The sequence below is a fragment of the Muntiacus reevesi genome, chromosome X (genome assembly GCF_963930625.1).
Source record: "Muntiacus reevesi chromosome X, mMunRee1.1, whole genome shotgun sequence".
In the NCBI taxonomy this organism is placed as follows: domain Eukaryota; kingdom Metazoa; phylum Chordata; class Mammalia; order Artiodactyla; family Cervidae; genus Muntiacus; species Muntiacus reevesi.
Genome location: NC_089271.1, coordinates 28,879,916 through 28,887,907, shown reverse-complemented (window position 1 = coordinate 28,887,907; position 7,992 = coordinate 28,879,916).

Sequence of the window (7,992 nt, the reverse complement as noted above, 5' to 3'; positions counted from 1 at the left end):
CATATCTGAGATATGAGTACAACTTTAAAGGAGAAAAGCCATCCAAAATGGTTTTGTGGTATTCTGATTGAGGTTATCTGACACTGCACAGAGAAACGATCTGACTGTCCCTGTCATCTGTTTCTCTTCCTTATTCCTGTCATTTCCAGAGGTAGCCTTCAAGGCTTTGTGCCTGAAGAAGTGCATTGGAATATATCCAGAGTCCTTACTTTTATCCCAAGACACATTTGAGTGGTAAGGAACACAAGCTCTGCTTTAGGACAAGAGAAGTATAGCAGTGTATGATTTAGAGAAATTCAGAGAGGAGTGTAATTCCAAGCCTATCAGTCACGAGTGTTCCCCAGCAAGGGCTCACTGCCTGATGCACATGGAAGCGAAGACTATGGAATGGGCTTTGGAGAGAAAAACTTCAATCCAAGGTGGAGTAGCAAGAAGACAGGATGTAGGGCTCTCAAATCTGTCCCCTCAATCCAGAGTTTGAGGTAAAATTAAAGGGTTTAGGGGAACTGCACACTTGGAAGCTAATTGGCTAGTCTTGAATTAGTTCATGTAAGCTATTCATGCTGCTAGAAGCTAGATTCTCCTATTGAAGGACTTCATACAGTTCTCCCATGGCAACATTCCTACTCTGAGAGTTCCATAGACTGAACTCTCTTGGTTCGGGGGTCATCCTGGAAACTGGGGCTCCTTTATTGCACCTGCATAATGCTGCCTAAAAATATCTCAAAAAAGAAAAAAAAAACTCAAGGTTTGATTAATCAATAACCTGTTTTAAGGAGGCAGAACCAGTTTAAACTGGTTAATGCTTTATGTTTCAATCCCCCCATTTCTCGTTGTACATTCTTCAAGCTTGTGGGAAATCATCTTCATTTTGGTTAATGATTCTCAAATTCTGTAGAAAATGATAATCCCAGGTCCCAGATTTTTGTACCAACAGGACTGGAGTGTTATATAAGCATTGACAAGGTTGGATTAATTGGTATTTAAGAAAGGTGATCATCAGAGGCTTTGTTTCCTTCAGATGTCTCTTTATAGGCTATTGCTTTAAATTTGGTGTTTTGGTGCCTGGATGGAATTTATTACTACTGGGTCAGCTATCTTGGCTCTCCCTGGTCACTCATCAGTCCTAACCGAGCTCTGCAGTTGACTGGCCGATTTCTTCCACTGTAGTGCTCTTTCAAAATTAGTTTACATTTTGGCCAGCAAACAGAGCCTGGACCACCTGCATTTAACCAATGCTTGCTGCCTCTTCCCAGCCTTCACGGATTGCAGTCGACATCAACCAGCACTCTTATCAGGAACTGAGGTCTCTGGATGAGGCAGAAATGTTGACTTCCCCCGGAAAACCCTTGCTTTCATGGGAGCTGTAGGAAGGCCTTCAGGGCTTGTCTTTCTGTGGCTCAGAGTGCTTTGTTCCTTTCTAGGAAGAACATGGGCAAACTAGAGGCATCGTCCCTTAATTTAGGACCCAATTCCATCTCCTAGGTTGGTTTCTGCGAGGCATTGGCTGTATGAATTCCCTGGAGAAACCACTGAGGAGAAAGGACAGTCTCAAGGTGACCAGCTTGCATCTGAGGGTTCACTTAAAGAACCCTGGAAAGTTTTCCATTACATGTGGTTAACAAACTGTATCTTGAAAGGCACACGTGCTACCCAGCTTCCAAGGAATCGTCCCACCAGCTCCAAGACTGGAGCCCATTTGGTCACAGGCTTCTAATATGTCTGCCACCCCATGTGCTGAGAACAAGCTTGTCTACAAAGAGAGTCCTATGGAAGTTCAGGCTCTGTCTCACTCGCCACGTAGAGAAACTTACCTAGTGAGGAGGAGGCTGAGACAGTGATTGCATCACATTGAAGAAAGTGAAAGAGGAAGCTGTCTTAGACTCAGGCAGAGCTGACTTTCAGAGAGCATCTCAGGAGCACACACGTTTAAACACCGATTTCCTCACTTCCTTTCTGCCCATGCTGGGGTTTAATCTTTCTGGTAGATGACCAAAATATTTCATCCCTCCAGCAGGGATCACCGACAAGCAAATCTAGATGTCTGGGCAATTTCCAGGGGAAATACATTCACCCCAAGGCCTCTATGCAGCCCATGGCCTTTAGGGCCACAACCAATGGCTATTTTCCTGGTAAAATTTCATTTTTACCACCACACATGCACAAATATATAAAAGTAGCTCAGTACTACCTCCCTGCTATTCTGGCTGATACAGAATAGGACTAGACTTTTTAGTAAGGAAACACCAGAATGTATCCAGTTGTATGAAATTCCTTAGCTGGATTAGGGTGCATTCTTCTGTTGCGGGGAGAGTTTTCCTGCATTACACTCCCTCATTTTACATTTATACTGGCACCACAACAAGGTAATCAGGGCTGGTTTCATGAAGAATTCTCTCATGTGGAACTCCAAGTATCATAAGAGACTACTACAAACAACTATATGCAAATAAAATGGACAATCTAGAAGAAATGCGCAGATTCTTAGAGAGGTACAATCTTTCAAGACTGAACAAGGAAGAAATAGAGAACGTAAATAGACGATCACAAGTACTGAAACTGAAACAGTGATTTAAAATTTTCCAATAAAATGCCCAGGACCAGATGGCTTCTCAGGTAATTCTATCAAGCACTTAGAGATTCTATCAACCTCTTCCAAAAAAAATTACAGAGGAAGGAACACTCCCAAGCACATTCTATGAGACCACCATCACCCTGAGAGCAAAACCAGATAGAGAAGTACACATGAAAAAAAGAAAAGAAAAGAAAATGACAGACCAATATCACTGAAGAACACAGATGGAAAAATCCTGAACGAAATATTAGCGAACCAAAAAAGACAGTCTCTTCAATACGTGGTGCCTTGAAAACTGGACAGTTATATGTAAAATAATGAATTTAGATCATTCTCTAACACCATACACAAAAATAAACTCAAAATGGATCAAAGACCGACATGTAATGCCAGACAGTATAAAACTCTCAGAGGAAAACCTAGGCAGAACACTGTTTGACATAAGTTGCAGCAGTAAATTTTACTTTTAGTAAAATGGTTTTTGATCCACCTCCTGGAATAATGAAAATAAAAACAAAAATAAACAGGTGACATTTAATTAAAGTCAACAGCTTCCCCACAGCAAAAGAAACCATAAACAAAAAGAAAACTCACAGAATGAGAGGAAATATTTTCAAACAAAGCAAACAACAGGGGAAAAATCTCCAAATTATATAAATAGCTCATGCACCTCTGTGTCACATAAACAATCCCATCAAAAAATAGGCAGAGTGTATAAACAAACATTCCTTCAAAGAAGACATACAGATGACCAAAAAGCATATGAAAAGATTTTCAGCATCACTAATTATCAGAGAACTGCAAATGAGAATTGCAATGAGGTATCACCTCACACCAGCCAGAATGGTCATCATCCCCAAATCTACAAACAATAAATGATGAAGTGTGGAAAAAGGGAAAACTCTTGCCCTCTCGGTGGGAGTGCAAATCGACACAGCCACTATGGAGAACATTATGGAGGTTCCTTGAAAAACTAAAACTAGAGTTACCATATGATTTACCAATCCCACTCCTGGTACATATCCAGAGAAAACAATGATTCATAAATATACATGCACTCCAGTCTTCATTGCAGCTCTATTTACATTAGCCAAGATATGGAAGTAACCTAAATGTCCATCAACAGAGGAGTGAAGAAAGCAGAGGTCATACACATATACAATGGAATATTATTCAGCCATAAGAAAGAATTAATGACACGTGCAGCAACATGGATGGACCTAGGGAATGTCATACTAAGTAAAGTAAGACAGAGAAAGACAAATATCATATGAGATCACTCATAAGTGGAATCTAATTTAAAAAAAAACTGACACAAATGAACTTGCTTCCCTGGTGGGCCAGCTAGTAAAGAATCTGCCTGCAATGTGGGAGACCTGGTTTTGATCCCTGGGTTTGGAAGATCCCCTGGAGAAGGGAATGGCTACCCACTCCAGTATCCTGGCCTGGAGAATTCCATGGACTGTAGAGTCCATAGAGTTGCAAAGAGTTAGATAAAACAGCAACTTTCATTTCACTTCACAAATAAACTTACTTACAAACTAGAAACTGCCTTATGGATATCAAAATCAAGCTTATGATTACCACTGGAGAAATGTGGGGGGAGGGATACTTTAGGAGCCCGAGATAAACATACACGACTGTCGTGTCTGACACTTTGTGACTCCATGGACTGTAGTCCACCAGGACCCTCCGTCCATGGAATTTTCCAGGTCAGAATACTGGAGTGAGATGCTATTTCCTGCCCTAGGGGATCTGCCTGACCCAGGGGTTGAACCCGCTTCTCTTGTGTCTCCTGCATTGGCAGGTGTATTCTTTACCATGGCGCCACTTGGGAAGCCCATATCTACAACATTATATATATATATATATATATATATATATATATATATATATATATAAAATAGCAATAACCAAAAAGTACCTAGTATATAACACAGGAAATTCTACCCAATGATCTGTAATATTCTGTATGAGAAAAGAGTCTGAAAATGAGTGAATATGTGTATGTATAACTGAATCACTTTGTTATACACCTGAAACTAACACAACATTTTAAATTAATTATACTCCAATAAAATGAAATAGAAAAATAATACTACCATAACATCCAGCAATCTGACTCCTGGGCATATATCCCGAAAAAATCATAATTGGGAAAAGGAACAATCACCCCAATGTAAATTGCAGCAATATTTACAAAACAGATTTATGGTTACCATAGGGGAACTTTGTGGGGAGGGATACATTAGAAACTTGAGATGAACATACAGACACAACCAATATAGACAGTAGATAACCGAACAGGACCTCCTATATAACAAAGGGAACTGTACTCAATATTCTGTAATAGCCTATATGGGAAAAGAATCTGGAAAAGATTGAACATATGTGTAACTGAATCACTTTGCTGTATACCTCAAACTAACACAATATTGTAAATCAAGAAGTCTCCAATAAACTTAAAAAAATATATATATCCATCTGTAACAATACTGCTGTGCTGCCACCTTAGGCAAGGGGGAAAAAACCCATCACCTCCATAAAGCAATGTTTCCAGTCCAGGAGCAAGGTGTTTTATCTCTCGATTCAGAGGACCCTCATTAATTGCAGGTTTAAAAAGTTTCGCCACATATATCCAATAGCCAACTCCTATTAGCCAATCCCAACACATAAAACAGTCAGACACAGACAAACATAGGCAATTAAATCCAAAGGCCTGGAACCTTAACCCAGTGTTCAGAGCTCTAACCCAATCATTTGAGCACCTCAGTAGCTCTAACCTCTGGCACTGTCCTCTTAGGGTGGGTCTCTAACCCACGACTGTAGCCTTAGGATTCTAATCAGACAGAAGAAACTCTCCTAGGTGGGACTCTAACCCACAGTGTTGTTGTCGTTCTTCAATCAGTCAGTCATGTCTGACTCTACTTCCCAATGGACTGCAGCATACCAGGCTTCCCTGTCCTTCACTTTCCCCTCGGGTTTGCTCAAACTCATGTCCATTGAGTCAGTGATGCCAACCAACCGCCTCATCCTGTCTAACACACAGTTCTGATGACATTATTAGACTACAAGCACATTATAATTTCATATAGCACATTTAGTTCCAGGCACATTTTAACAAGTTTACTCACCCCAAAGGTGTCTGGTCCAGGAGCTGTTTCCTTCCTTAAAAGTGAAAGGAGCCCAAGAAGCCAGAGGATCCTGAAGTGCCATGGCTAGGGAAGAGGAACCCAAGAACCAACTCTCTAGACAAACTCAGTATAGGTGGCCACTCAGGGTTGGTGTTGAGGGCCTACCAGGGGCTACAGTGCATCAAGCAGATGGTCACAAGTCCTAAATCTCAACTAGGCTGCCCAAACTCACTGAACATGGGCTCACTGCCCAATGCTCAGAGAAGTCAATACTTATGGCAAGAGTTTTAGAGAAAAGAGCTTTGCTGCAAGGCCAACCAATGCAGGAGGCAAGGTATCAAATCTCTCTTCAATCCAGGAGCCTGGGTGCAATCTAAGGGGTCACAGGAATTTCTAACTTGGAAGCTAATTGGCTATTCTTGAATAAGTCCATATCAGCAACTCAGGTTACTGGAAGCCAGGTGTTCCTTATTGAAGGACCTCTCACTTCGTAAAGTGCCTTCGGGGCAGCATTTCTCTTCTCTGCGTTTTGCAGACTGAAGATCTTGGCTCTGGGGTCATCCTGAGGTCCTCTGTTCCTTTTTGGACACATGTAGTTCTTTCTTTGTATGATGACTCAAGGTGTGATTAATCAACAATCTCAACAATCTATTTTGAGAAGGTAAAACCAGTTTAAGCTGGTCAATTGTTTCACATGCTGTTTCACTAGCCCCCTGAACTCCAGCACATTAACCAAACTCCAAGACAAAGAAAATCACAATCGACTAAAATGTTGCCTAGCAAGGAGGATCAGGTAACATTCACACCAGAAGATGTAAATAGGTTGTGCTTGAGGTAGAACCTTTCCTAGTTGGAAACAACTCAAAGTTCTTAGAATTTTTGTCACTGACCAGTATCTTCCCTCCCAGCTACCCTTTCATCTAAATACCAAGTATTTCCGCATATTTCAGTTCAGTTCAGTTGCTCAGTCATGTCCGACTCTTTGCAACCCCATGAATCGCAGCATGCCAGGCCTCCCTGTCCATGTATTTAACTACCAAAAAAAAAAAAAAAAAATGGAGATCTTGCCTAGAATTGGCCCAATAACACACACGAGAAAATAATCAAGCACCTCCTTAAGGTGAGGTCTCTGGCTCCGTCAACCCAGGGTAAACGTCACCAGTCCAGGAGACTATGGATTCTCTGAGGCCCTCCATGTGCAGATCTGGCTGTGCTCATCGCTCCCACTGTCTCTCTAGGCCAGCAGGCAACTTGACTTAAAATGACCGCTCACTGACGGCTCTGCGTTTTCCTAACGCTCCAAACCTAGACAGTGTATTTAAAAATGGAGACATCAGTTTGCTGACAAAGGTCCCTATAGACAAAGCTACTGTTTTTCCAGCATTCGTGTATGGATGTGAGCGTTGGACCAGAAAGATGGCAGAGCGCCGGAGAATTGATGCTTTCAAACTGTGGTGCTGGAGAAGACTCTTGAGAGTCCCTTGGACTGCAAGGAGATCCAACCAGTCCACCCTAAAGGAAATCAACCCTGAGTATTCATTGGAAGGACTGATGCTGAAGCTGAAGCTCCAATACTTTGGCCACCTGATGTGAAGCGCCAACTCATTGGAAAAGACCCTGATGCTAGGAAAGAAAGATTGGGGCCAGGAGAGGACAGGGCAGCAGAGGACAAGATGGTTGGAAGGCATCACTGACTCAATGGACATGAGCTTGAGAAAACTCTAGGAGACAGTGAAGGGCAGGGAGGCCTGTGAGCTCCCGTCCATGGGGTCACAAAGAGTGCGACAGGAGTTAATGACTGAACAACAAGTCTCCAAACTGCCTCACTGCAGGCCATTTACACCTGCTTTCAACTCCAACTGCCTGCCCTCTTTACCACTGCTTTTCACATCTTCTTTCAGCAGTGCCCAACCGTTTTGGCACCAGGGACTGGTTTGTAGAAGACAATTTTTCCACAGATTGGGAGTGGGGGATGGTTTTGGGGTAATTCAAGCACATTACATTTATTGTGAACTTGATTTCAAGTCTAAATGTTGCTGCTGATCTCACAGGAGGTACTGGTCCAAGGCCTGAAGGCTGGGGACTCCTCCATTTGGTCATAGAGAGTATCTCACCATACTTTTATGAAATAATACCTCCTAGATTCTAAAATCCAATGGGCAGCGGCTAGATCTTATTTTGGTGGTGGTGGTTGTTCCATTTAAAAAAAAATAAAGCATCCACAGTACTAGTAAGCATTCTAAAAAGCTCATTGTCAGAACTTCCCTGGTGATCAGGGAATAA